At 33.5% G+C, this 14,554-nt stretch overlaps 1 long non-coding RNA gene across 3 annotated transcripts; it reads right to left on the reverse strand.

The window, feature by feature from the left end:
- Positions 1 to 1,954: 1,954 nt before the first annotated feature.
- On the reverse strand, positions 1,955 to 4,056 carry LOC149224352 (uncharacterized). 3 transcript variants are annotated; one of them, XR_016249059.1, is made up of 5 exons: positions 3,962 to 4,056; positions 3,776 to 3,866; positions 3,637 to 3,694; positions 2,464 to 2,558; positions 1,955 to 2,132 (listed from the first exon to the last, which is right to left on the reverse strand). It is a non-coding gene; the product is annotated as an uncharacterized LOC149224352 (long non-coding RNA). The 3 variants fall into 3 exon arrangements; XR_016249060.1 differs by lacking the exon at positions 3,637 to 3,694; XR_016249061.1 differs by lacking the exons at positions 3,637 to 3,694; positions 3,776 to 3,866; positions 3,962 to 4,056 and adding an exon at positions 2,869 to 3,106.
- Between the last annotated feature and the right edge of the window lie 10,498 nt (positions 4,057 to 14,554).

The raw sequence follows: 14,554 nt of genomic DNA on the forward strand, positions 1-14,554 counted from the left end.
ATAACTGTACAAAAACTTGGCTCATGTGCAAGCTTCATTTGAGTAATAGGCACTTACAGGTCTGCGGCGAAGCTAGAAGGGCCAATTCTGGTGCTAGAACCCCTTTAAGAGATGAGTTTGGAAGATTTATGCATATAAATTTTTTAAACTTATTCAAGTACTTTGAATCTCAAGTATACAATGCATCAAAAGAAAACAACTGATTCAAACAACTTGGAGAGACTCAACATCAAATGTTCTTTCAATTCTACTCATTTGAAATTAAAAATGGATCTATGATTCAATTCATCATGGGATTCTAGGTCGCACAACACCAGGACTTGGGACATGCAAGAGACGTGGATACGAGCGTCCAACACAGGACACAGCAACATTCGAAATGTGACAAGGATATATATATATTCAAAAATTTAGAACATTTACAAAATATTAATATTGATGGAACTAATTCCTACATCAAACATACAAGAAATTGGAGTATTCAAGAATCAACACACATAAAATAGTAGTTTAGGAGTTAGAACTACAGCTTTCTCATTGAATCCCTTGATGTCATCGAAATCACAATGTATTACATAGACACTAATACTACAGGTAGACATGCCAATGGCAAAATACAAAGTAGAGAAGATAGCAGATACGGTGGATATGTTCTTTCTTGAGCTTGGTGTCTTGTTATAGCAAAGTGGTTTGCTCTAGAATGTGCACACTATTTTTTGTGTTCTAAATTGACTCTCTATTATCAATGCAACTAGATACAATGATCATCTGATTGCCCTCATTTTTCTAGGGAAAATAAAGGTTCCCTGGAAACACAAACTGACTTTCACCAATTTAAGAGTGACATAGTGGGTGAGTTCTAGGCACCTGCCAAAACATGGTCGAAATTTTTGTGCGCTTTGCAGGTTTGACAAAAGCAAAAAAAGCATCCTGCAACTTCGGAGTGCAATAAGATTTGCAAATTCTGTAAACAAACTTTAGAGAAATGTAGTTTGAGAAGTGTTATTTTCCTGATAAATAATTGGATTGCTCAAAATTTTACAAGGTTGAAGCCAGGCATAGAAGATCCAACTATAGAGCTTCATAGGGCAAATGGTTGCATATACAAAGCCATACATTCCCAAGTTCCAAGTTCTCTGTACAATTAACGCTTAGAAGCCATCCAATTAAAAGGGAACTAGGGAGGGTACATTGTCACCTATTGTATACTCCCTCTGCACTTTGGGCTAGTGCTTTTCTGCCCTCAGGAGAGATCCTTATGTGATCTAAAGTGCAAAAAAATGACTTTGACCAACAAAGACACTTGGTATCAGAAAATTAGTTTACTGTAATTCAATTGTTACACCTAAATTCTGCTGAGAAATTGATGGGACATCAAGCTAATGTTCAGATCAGCTCTTATAATCATTAATTTGCTAAAATTCTTTGTGCAAATCTGCTCTCAAACACCTCAAATCTGCAGACCCACATGTAAATCTCCAAAAGCAATGATGAGAAACTCTTAAAATTTTGTTTGTGACTGTAGTGCCTTGAATTCTGTGGGTTATGGAGACAAGTGTAGAAGAAAATTAACTGAGCAGGAGTGATTCCCAAGGCCAACCAATTCAGAAAATTCCAAGTAATAAAAAACACCGACAAAATGAGAATTAGCCTCCAAGTAACTGTCACCTTTATCCAATGCCATGCATACAACGTTTAGAGATATTGACTTCAAATTCAAAGTGGATGTCAACAGTCAGATTACTTCAAAAGCACCTTTTTCCATCAAGTTCAATGATGCAGAAGCATCATCACCACCCCACCATGGTTGCAGCATCCCATGAACATTGAGAAGAGGTCAAGCGAGATAGCAATGTGGAAGAGACAGTGGGTAATTTTCGTCCCAGCATTCATCCTCCACCATCCAAATTCCCTTGCTTTCATCTGACAACCCACGGTTTCCCAGACCCAAGGATTCTCGTAGCCAGCTGGAACTTCTGTTTCAAGAGGATTCGATCAGTATTTCTAACGTTTACATTTTGAGCAGTCCAAGCTGTTAACAACCCCATGAGAAAATGACCATTTCCGCGTTGCATCATCTCTAGTTAGTTCCTTGTAATCAGCCACACTTAATTTGAATGATGGCTTTTCTGCTGCCAAAAGATAAAAGGCTTTATAAATTTCAGGAAGCCCAAGACCTAAAAAACAGTAAGAACAGGAAGAAAAAAAATGTCTGGAACCGAACCCTCCTCCCATCACCCCCAACCCCTAAATGGATACTAAGAATAATAGATATTGAAAAAAAAGAAAAGAGTTTTCTTTCCATTTTGCCCATTACTAAGCAGTAACTTCCAGTAGGATCTTGGACTTTATAGAGTAAGCACCATACTGTCTGCATAATGCAACTTGAAATTTCCAATAAAAAGATTAAAAACATTTCATCTTGTCTCTGAATAAAATGAAGAATGAATGAAGAAAAGTTACCAGATAGTTTCCAAAGGACCCACTGCAGTTTTAGCCTTGGCCCTGGACAAAGCTCCACTTGTAAACTCTCTAAATGATCTGCCTTTGAATAAAGTCTGCATGCATATCAAGATTAATAGGTGAGAGAAATTGGGATTCCCATATCAATATAAAGAGACAAAGCAGTCGGAGGATCAGCATTTTCTTCAAGTAATTAATATTGATGCAACTAATTCCTACATCAAACATACAAGAAATTGGAGTATTCAAGAATCAACACACATAAAATAGTAGTTTAGGAATTAGAACTACAGCTTTCTCATTGAGTCCCTTGATGTCATCGAAATCACAATGTATTACATAGACACTAATATTACAGGTAGACATGCCAATGGCAAAATACAAAGTAGAGCAGATAGCAGATACAGTGGATATGTTCTTTCTTGAGCTTGGTGTCTTGTTATAGCAAAGTGGTTTGCAGTGCCGGCAGCTTCTCCTATAGCAAAGTGGTTTAGAGTGCCGACAGCTTTTCCTCGAGCAGACAGAATAGTGACAGCGGTAGATGGACTTGGAGAAGGGGATGAACACCAAAATTGACGTTCTTCCCTTTTTCCTGTGACCTTTGTGGTATAAAAGAAGAACACTAAAATTGGAGAAACGACAATTTCACCTTCTTCATTCTTCTTTACCTACACAATCACCTACACAATATGAGAGCATTTTCCTGTGGCTGGAAGTGAAAAAAGGAAGTGAAACTGCTTTTCTAGTTCTGTTTTGGCTCCTTGCACGTCCAACACTCGAGACATGATACAGCGCATAGCAACCTCCCGTGAAGAGAAATTTGAGATTCAACCCTAACAGCTCTGGCCTAGACATCACTGACAACTAATGCTGAGAGTTACAACATTAAATAACAAGTTGTAGCGAGCTATAAGAACTCAGAAAATTTGTGCCAGCAAGCTTTAACGAGATGGTCGACCAGGGGAACAATCGAAGTAGTACCTGGTAGCAAAGGATTCAATGTAAGAATCTGGCGCTGGGATGTACAAAGTCAAGAATTTGAAAGCAACCAATATGAGTACACCAGCCAGAGTTCCTCTGGATCCTAAGCTATAAATAAAAGCTAATGACAATTTAACAAACTAATTCCAACCTGGAATGAAAGCAGTACATGAGTAAAAAGGGATTGTTTACCTTAATACTTCTTTTGGTGAATGGTCTGATGCCGCAATGGAAACCGAGAGATATTAACCTTGCCATAAGAAAATGCGTAAAGATGGAAAATAACCTTTCCTTGTTTAAAAGAAGAGAGGATTGAAAATAATATGAATACCATGATGACTGGAGTTCGTGGAAGTCTACTTCGGCGACATCGAGAACTTGGTATTCGAGCATAGCAAGGGAATCTGGCTCCTTGACCAAACCTGCAACAAAATTTAATGGAGGGTTAGAGGAAGTTACGAACCCCAAAGTTTATAAATATGTATAGAAGAAACCCAGGGTACATAAGAGTAATTACCTCTCAGTGATTTCGAACAACCAATCTCTCTAGAAATTCTGCAAAAGAAGTCCCAAGGGGTTCATGGAACGAAAAAATAAGAGATAAACCTGAGCAACTGCTAATCGGAAAGCTGAATGACAATGAAAATGCCCCCCAAGCATGAGACAAAGGTCAATTCGGACACGGGTTTGATATTGCACACAACAGAGGTTTACAGAGTTGAGTATGCATGACAAATGACCCGATGAAACGGTGGAGGGGGCAGGGGTAGTTACACCTGAACTGACCTGCGCTCACCTGGATCGTTCGATCTAACCCTAGAAACAGCAACAAGGATGATCGCGATATTTGGTAGCGGTCACATCATCTTCAAATCTCCTGAGGGATCCAGAGGAGGCAAGTCTGACGCCCGCCTGGAGAACACCATTGGAGAAACCCTACCTCTGGAATGGCGATGGGCACTCCGCGCTCTTCATTACCCGGACCGGCGATTGGCACTCCGCGCTCTTCATTACCCGGACCGCCTCAGTGACATTTTTGATCGACGGTTGTGGTGTTTGTAATCGTCTAACATCTCATCGTACGGCGTCAGAGGAGGACACGTAGGCAAAATGGGGGATGGATCTCAGAGGGAAACGCCTTACGGCGTAATTAGGTCTCTCATAATCTGACGTTTTGTCATATTTACAATGTCGTTTATTTTGTTGGAATTTGAAAAATATTTTAAAAAAATGGCAATGCAATAAATCATTTTTAACATTTTATTCAGAGATTATAATTAAATTTATTTTTGTTGTTGTTTTTTTAATATATATATTTTAATTAATATTCATAAAATTATATCAAGTAAAAATAAATTTAATATAATGTTTTTTTTTTCAAAATTTATTTATAAAAATTTTAGTTAAATTATAATTTTTCATTATTTAAATTGTAATTTTAAATAATATAAATCAATTTAATTCTTTATTTTTTTTTAGATATTTTCATTATACATATTCAATAATTCAAATTATCAATTTTCCAATAAAATTAAATTAAAAATATTTTAGAAACAAAAAATATTTATCATTTAACTTTTGTCATTAGAAATTTAAGTATTAAAATTTTGTCAAGTATTAAATAATAAATTTTTTAAATTTTTTTCTAGCATTTTGAGTGAATTGATTTCTTTTTGTTTTCATGTTTGGTCGATGTAAGTTGCATACTTTTGAAGTATTAAAAGTCTTGTACTACATATCAAAAGTGTAATATTTTTTATTTTAATTTCATTGTATTACCAAGATTCATGGTGCTTTGTTTAGTGTAATATTTTTTATTTTAATTTCAATGTATTATCAAGATTTATGGTGCTTTTTTTAGAGAAAAAGTGTGGATGGTGAAATTTATTTTGCATTTTTTATAAATATTTTATGATCTTAAGTGAAAATTTATTAGTTTTCACTCCATGACACTGAAGATGAAATAAATCAATGTAATAAAAACATAATATAAAATTAACTTGCCTTATATTTTTGAGAAAAAGAACAAACAATTAGTTTAAAATTTTAGGCATTGCTCAAATAGGATTGGAGAGTAAACATTTTGACAATATTTAACAAGAAGTTGATTAAAAGAGTGATAGTAGTATGTTAGTGAGAGATACAAATTCCTACTAAGAAAACACCTCTAACATGAACACCTAGAACTTAGATAGAAAGCTAGTTAAGTGTACATGTATCTTCTAATAATTGGTCAATTAGTGGGAGACAATGGTAAGATTGGCATGTTGCTTGAATGCTTCTTTCTTTCTAAAATTTATACCATAGTATGGTTTCCTATGTGTCATTGATAAATGATGAATCATGACCCCCAACTTTTTTACCTAATTATTGATCACCAATACAAATCCTTGGTGGACCCTAATAGGTTTATCATAGGTGATTGTAAGAGAGAAGTGCTTTTGATACAAGGAAAATAGAGAAATTATGTTGGATCACTTGCTAGAGGTTCCCTTCTTATGAAATAAGATTGATCCTTGGATTGTAAATTTTAGGAGTTATAATATAACTACTTCTCACATCTTCACTAGTTGGACATAAGCCCTCATCATCTTATGTTGACCTCTGAAGGCCGTTTTTGGACTTTACAAGTGTGCTTTGTGGATTTAGTTACCACATCTTAGCTTTATTATGTGCCTAATTTCTCATACATTTTATGAGTTCCTTGCCTAGCTCAAGAGTTTTAAAGTGGCTTACTAGTCACCTTCTAAAAAGAAAAAGAATGAACATATTCCTATTGAGCTCATGAAGCCATGTCCTATGAGATGCATAGTAAAAATTCCAAAATGCTCATCTTATAAACATGGTATTTTCAATAATCCTATCAAGGTGAATCTAATCAGATAAATAGTGTACCTAAATTGAAATTAGATAATAAATTTGGTAGAGATTTATATAACCAATTGGTAAGATACGAAGAAGTTCTCTTTCTCCAAAAATAATTTAATCTTCGAGTAGTAGAGGATTTGAAAACTTTCGTTTAGAAAAATTCAGTAATCTAAAAGATCTACTTATCATTGAAGTGGATGAGTAGCATCATGCCCATTTTCTAGGGTAGTAAATCTTATTTAAAGTAGTAAAGTAGAAAGCACTTTTATGCCTAATGGGATCATGATGCCCTCATATAACCCTAGTTCTATTTTCGTAAATATTTTACCACTTATAGTAATACTTGGGGTAATGATATAAGAGGTATTTTTATGCACATTGAGATGTTGACTATGTCTTCATATAAGTATTTTATCACTTTTGGTAACTATGAGTTTGCAGGCTTAGTCATCTTCTTTTTTCTCAGTATTCACCTTAAAAGAAACAATAATATGCCAGGTAAAAGGCTATAGAATGTTTCATAAACTTGCATTGCTAAAAAGCCTTGAAAGGCAGTGCTGGTTGATATTTGCAACTTTCTTGCTTGCACAACAAACTATTGAAAGGCAGTGCTCGTTGATCTTTGCAACTTTCTTGCTTCCCCAAGAAACTATACACTTCTTGTCCCTGAACGTCACGACAATCAATAATCATCAATCGTCCTTCAGGTCGGATAGTGTAGAAATATTACACATCCTGTACGTTTAACGTCTCCGCAATCAATAATCAATAAACATTGATCGGACGGTGTATACGTTTATGTTCCGTTTATAATGGAAAAGAAAAGAACTAGCTTTCTTCCCTCCAATTAGAATACAACTAACTTCTCCTACACCGCGCAATGAGGATGTAGAATAAAAAGAACGTTGGAGTCCACCAAAGATGTTGTGACGTCTGCTGTCTGGAGAGAGAAAGGGCATAAATAAATATTGACATAGAAAACTGTGAGGGGCACACACAAAGAGAGGAGAGCAACGTGGATGGAGCAGTTGGAAATTGATTTTATACCCCTGAAACTCGACAGCAGGTATGTTGTGGTGGCAGCCTTGGCATGAGTGAACTGCCAAATCAGTCCATCAGTATAAACAGATTAGCAGTGGATGCCAAAACGACCAGACCACGCGGAGCCTCTCATCTACCTACATGTATATTTTCTCGTATTTTGAGTTGGCTACTTATTTGCTCATAAAATAATGGAAAATCTAGTATCATTTTTTATGAAATTTGGTAATAATTTTTTGAAATCCGAGTTACAATATAAGGATTTCAGGAAGTTGAGTGTAAAATCAATTTTATCATTGAAAATGAAATTAAACACTCCCGCCATTCGTTTTGTATTTTTTTACACCAATTTCTGCCAGAAATAGCTATCCTGAATAAATTGTTGCCTATGTAGAGAACACCATATATTTTGGGTAAATAAAGGGAATCACGCAACGCTTAATGCATAATACATTTTTGCTGGCGCTTTCTAAATCAGGGATATTCACACCATTGATGCAGAAAGAGCTTTGGAAAGATTGTGCAACGATGTTTTGTGTATAGTACTCCCTATCCCGCCCTCTCCTTCGCAATGTTCATGGGTTTTCCTTTTGTGCCAGAAGCACTGAGGGATAAGATCTGTAAAAGCAAAGGAATAATATCCTGAATTTATATTGATGGCAGATCCTATTAAATTCGTATCACGAATCTAATCCGTATAATACAAAAGGTTTACAACGAAATTAAATACAAAGAATTTACAATAGGTATAAGAATATCTGAAATAATATGAGTTTTTACGTTAAAACCACATTAAGTGATCAAGTTGGTAATGGAGTCGAGGATATTTGCAGACATCCCGTCATTTTCTCTCTGAAAAATCCATATCATAGATGATATCGTGATATTCAGTGAACTGGAAAATTTGTCGTTGGCTACATATCTTCTTGTGCTCTTCATGCAAGGCCTGAGATGAAATATATATAGACGAATAAGTTACTTGGGAGTAGAAATATAATCATATGGCTTCTTCCCTATAAAGCGATACTTATTATTATTGAATCTTACTAAGATTGAAATCTGATGTTGTTTACAAACCTGCAACTGTGAGTTATTCCACCGCATTTCATCATTACCTTGATTGTCTCTAAACAGCTTCGTTTTTACTGCTTTCATTGCTGTATACCGAAGCGTTATCTATATATATATATATATAAAATAAATGATGACAGTTTTAGAGTTTCAAAATAATGTTGAAGACACCTTAAAATTAGCCACTACAGTGGAGCTTTATGCTAGGTTAATGTATTTTTAGGTTTTAAAATTGGATTATATTTCTTCAGTTTCTCAAACTTCTTAAAACTATGACTCAGTAAGTGTTTATTCGTCAGTAAATATACTTGTAACCGGTTCCACTCATAAAGAGTAAATATACTTGTAACGGGTTCCACTCATAAAGGGAAACTGAGAGAGCATTTATTCTTATATTCATATATAGTTTATGGATAGTTTAATTAATACATGAAATAAGTTTTTTAAGTGCAATCTATCTTTTTTTTTTTAATATATAAATAAATTTAACGTGAAAAAAAATATATGAATTAAATAATCTAAACATAAAAAAATTATTAATTTTTTACACAATTAATAAAAATTAACAATTTCCTGTATTAATTATTTAAACTGCACCCTGCATCTATTAATTAAATGACGGTTGTTGAAAAACAAATTAGCTGTCACAACACCCAAACTATAAAACTTTGATGTATCCTTCCACGACAGATTTCACCATGACCACAAGATACAAAGAAGGATCCAGAGCATTCACCGCATTAATCCGCTTCGATGACTCATTATGGCTCAAGGATGATGCAAGAGGACATGATGATGCAGTAGGACATGACGATGTGATCTCCTGCAGAAGATATGTTGTCAATCAGTTCGGCATGATAAGAGTGGTGACATATCATGTAGTACAACTACCTTTCTTTTCATTCCTTACAATTATATTACTTGTCAAGATGCTAGTTGTAACTATCTGAACTTTGTCATTATTACTAGGGGTTGTCTTGGAGTTGGAGGTTGCGTTTGCAACTCAGCCTGACCCATTTCCGGCCATTTCAGGGTATCTCACAAAAAATTCAATTATCTTCTACGTATAAGGATATGTTGTACTAATTTTTATTTATACTTCTCCTAGTTTTGATATATGTTAGGTTGTTTCGATCTCTGATATTAGTGTTGATATGTGATAGGTTTTCATCTACGATATATATAATTGCATGGCCATGTATATATATGCCAAATTACCATACATATATTAATATATATTATGCTTTGGCAGCTCAGAGGAGATATATATAACATTTTTTTTGTTAACACAAAATATATTAAGGAGTTTTTTCACTATAGTGACTTGTCATATGGGGGACATACCACTCATTATAAATATGTTTTATCATTTTTTTTTCTATAAAAATAAGCAAAAATAATTTTAGTGTCAATACACCCATATAAATGTTTAGTTTTATTGTCAAAAACTTTACTACCAAGAAAAATGTCTAGTTTTATTGTCAAAAGCTTTACCTTCAATCTGTTGGGTGGATACAAGCAGTGGATGTAGGCATAGCAAGTCAATTGTATATCATGTAAGAGAATAAAACAAAGTTCCTTAATGAATAAACATAAAATAGAAGACTTATACATGCATTAGTCATCGGAAGAAGTTGTCGAGTTTTGATCTTGTGTGCTGAGGGTTACTATAGAGTCTCCTTCACATTGAATATGCCTCTCCATGTGAGCTAGGTGGGCAACTTGGCTGACTAGACAATATGGTGTTTTGAATCCATTGGATGTCATATAGACAAACTATCATCTCATTGTGATCCTCATGTTTCTCTTTAATGATGTAGCCCAAGAGAGTTTTCATTTTCTAATGTAGGGTGGTAGAATGAAGATATTTGTTCATACGACCCCTAATATGGCCAAGGTCTGGTACTCCTTCAAAGTATTTATCTTGAATGTCTAAATCCAAATGGGTCTCCTAGTAAGTTGCTTCCTAGGCTTCTTGTTGATGGATTTCTTCTTCAACTTTAGGAGGGGTGACTTAAAGATAAATTTTAGCAGCTAATTGGTCTTGCAACTAGGCTTTGGCTCTATGTGATGATCCTTAACCTCCAAAAATGTATCTTCATTGCATTTTTTTTGCTTCGCATAATGCTACAAGACGATTACAGTGTAGCACTAAGGAATTTTAAAGAAGGGTGTTTAATAAATGGGTCATGGGATAAAGGGAGGTCGAAACAAAGTAGATTAAAGTGAAAGGAATAGAGATTATGGAACCCAAAGGGGCACCTACAATAGAAACAAAACCAGGGAAGAAAATGAGCAAGAGTTGTGGGTGTAGGGTCGAGCCAAAGGGATGATAATAGTAGGAGTAATAACAATTTGCTCAACCTCAATGGCACCACCCATAAATGTATACAATAGAATCATAAACACATAATTAAATAGACAATACGAACATGACGTAGTGGCCAATAGAGAAATTACCAGTGTGCTCATTCGAGGTGATGTCTTCTAGGTCCTCATGTCGACACCCTCACTGGAATTAACTCAATCTTGTTGTATGCATCCCAATGGTCATGAAAGGGCAATGAAGTGTCCAAATAGCAATGTAATGAGAGCTATGGAGTTCTAGGATAGGAAGCTTTGGGCTGCATTCATTAGAGTGTTGAATAACTAGATGTTTATAGGGAAAATTATGATATGCAACCTGGTGAAAACATGGAAATAGCATAAAATTGAGAAACAATTTAGAGTTGGATAAGAAAACATGAATGTCACAATGATTTCCATATTAATTTGTTGAATCATCACGACCCATAGTATGTGTAACTTAATGTGAAGAATTGACCCTGCCATCCACCTCTTTAATATATTGATAATTGATAGGAACATTTTCCCATTCCCAAGATTTGTTCCAATACCCATTGAAATGAGTTTTCCAATACTACCCATTGAAATGAGTGTTCCAATACCCATTGAGATGAGTTATATATAACATTAATGTAAATGTTATGACATATATTTTATTTGAAAATATTTTCAAAATATAAAATTTAAATTTGTATATATTTGAAAGAAGATAAAGGTAACTCACTTATATATTTCGTTGATGCAGAAGGGTTGTGACATATTGTGACATAATACATGATATTAATTTAATTTTTGTAAATTATTTATGTGAAATGTTTTAAAAATATAAATTTTACATTTTTATATGTTTGAATAAAGATAATGGTAAGTGAGTAATAATACATAATATTAATTTAAAATTTGTAAAGTATTTAGGTGAAATGTTTTAAAAATATAAATTTCACAGTGTTATATGTTTCAATAAAGATAATGGTAAGTGAGTAATATATATTTGGTTGATGTGGAAGGGTAATGTGATATTTTATTATATTTCGTTGAATTTTATAGTTTTATATTTTGAAAAATATTTTAAATAAAAAAATTATCAAATATTGCAATAATATTATATTTTTCAAAACTAGTAGGGTAGAGTATGTATGGTTTTGTATATTTGGCAGTGATCATCACTGCATGGAGGTGGGGTCCCTTGTTTCACAAACAAGAGGTTTTATACATCAATTTGATGTTTGGTTTGGTTGTGACCTTAAAATTGAATAATATATATATATATATATATATATATATATATATATATATATATATATATAAAAAATATATTAAAATTAATTTTTGAAAAATTCAAAAAAAATATTTTTAATATTGTTTTAAAATATTCTATAAAGATGATTTTTTTAAAGATGCATATTTATGGGATTTTTCTATGGAAAATGTTTTAGCGATATATTTATTTAACATTAACCTAAAATCCCATAAACTTATGCATTTATAGTAAATAAATATGCATTATATAAATAATAATAATAATTCATTTTAACTATATTATTATATTTTAAAAAACATAAATATTTTTAAAATTATCATTAATTTTATTATTAATTATATTTATTCATTTTAAATTAATAATTTATATTACAATTTTTTTGGTAAGTCAATATTTTATATTAATTCAAACTGATAATACATTCGAATTGATAATACATCATGTGAGGGACGTTTGTCATGGTTCCACTGCCTCAATCTAACCATACTTGTTGGCAATCAAGAACATACATAAGATAGCATATAATATCCCTAAAAAACATAAGGATTTCATATCGATAGCTCATCTGCAAAATTTATCAAAAACCAATATATATCTCACTTTCTACATTACAGATTGTTTTCATTTGGGCGTTAGCAGCACTACCAACATTCCCATCTTCCACTGGGAAGTGAAAGGCCTCATGGACGTGAGATTCTATGTGCGTCATCCACCCTTCGCAGTCATCCATCCGGTCTTGAAGTCGTTGCTCGTTGCGATAATGAGAGGCCTAACGGTCTAAGATGTGGACCTAATTGTACAAAATGTGAGAGAAGAAGCTAATTGTTTCATTGTGGTTAGTTTGTTTTGTTTGAACAAGTTGATCCACTGAAGCTTGAACTACCTAGATTTGGGCTTCAATTGAGTCAAATGGGGGTGACATTTCGACATGGATTGACGAACCTCCTTGGGCTAGTTCTAACTCTCCTTCCTCCTCTTGTTGCTCCCTCGAGCAACGCTCTCCCATGCCCCTTTGACCACCCCCATGGCAAGGGAATCCTCGCTGACGAAGCATGAGTCTAACACTGTTGGTATGAACTTTTCCGTAGGATTTAGAGTTCATTGGTTGATTTTTTCCAAAGAAAAGTGCCCAAGCTCACTTGGCCTTTCCTCATCGATGACCAGAGTAAGTGTTATTTTAGATTGAGACTATTCTAGTCCATGCACACAAAGAGTAGGGAGTTCCCTCTCTTGACCCGTCCACATAAAGTTGATGTTACAAAATGACCAGATACTAGCTTTCTCCACTGCTGATAAAGCCAAAATAGGAAGAAAACAAATTTCAAAAACACCCTTGAATCACACACACCAAACCCACTTAGTGAGTCTATTACTAATGTCTATGCATAAATAGGAGAAATCTCAAAGCATTTCATCACCCAAAGGGAGTGTGTAGAAAATAACTAGGTTGATAATTAAATTGAATAAAACCAACAATGCTATAGTAAGAGAATTTATGACCCGTTTGCGACACGTTGGAGTGGTATGGTTGGCATGCAGTTGAGATTCTTCCACAAAAAGAGTCAAGCCTGTATCCCACACGATGTGACCCGTAGTCCCAAGAATTAATCCAAGGAGACACACCCTCTTGCGCAACAGCAAGGGCTCCCCCCATACACCTAAGGAATAGCTCAGGGGACCAAGAGGTGCCAATGCATATAAGAAATTGGACTCATTCATAGGGTTAATTTGGTTCAATTGACTAGAAAAACCACCCCAAACCTACGCCACCCCAGAAATAACATATACTACCTCAAGAATATTCTCTAAGCCGACTCCCAATGCCATCCTACTACTACATGCCATCTTTATCACCATAACATAGATATTAAGACTACAGACTACCATTGTACATTCCTCGATTCACACTCTATCAAAAAAAATTATATTAAAATTAATTTAAATAACATATTTTTATTTAAAAAATAAAAAAATAAAAAATAAATTAACCAAAAAAATAAAAAATAACTATATTTTATTTAATAGTAAATACTATAATCACCAGATGAGATTTCAATGAAAAATTACTTAGCCTTAACATGAGATAACACATCTACTGTTAGAAATAAAGAATCATCGTAACGAGCACAACAATTTTTGTATGATTAAATATATTAGTGGACCCAAAATAAAGAATGGATCAACCAATTATTGAAATCAAATTACAATTAAAATCAAGTTAGTTTTGAGAGGAGGGTCTTTGTTTTTCATATATGAAAATTAATGAAATTCCATTTGTTAATGTACATAATAAATTTTTTAATATTTTTTAAATATAATTTAGAAACCAATAAAGAAAACTTTACGATAAATTAGGATAATTTGGAAAGATTTAGTTTTTTAATTTCCTTTTTACATTCTACATAATTTACGTTAATTCATGTTAGTGTATAAATGTGAAAAACATAGTATAAATTATAGATTTTTAATTAAAAAAAATCAAATTATTTATAAATTTGACATTTAATTAAAATAAAAAATTCA

Source organism: Pinus tabuliformis, chromosome Q (assembly GCF_031772625.1).
Source record: "Pinus tabuliformis cultivar Carrire ecotype Pingquan chromosome Q, CPIR1, whole genome shotgun sequence".
Classification (NCBI taxonomy): Eukaryota; Viridiplantae; Streptophyta; class Pinopsida; order Pinales; family Pinaceae; genus Pinus; species Pinus tabuliformis.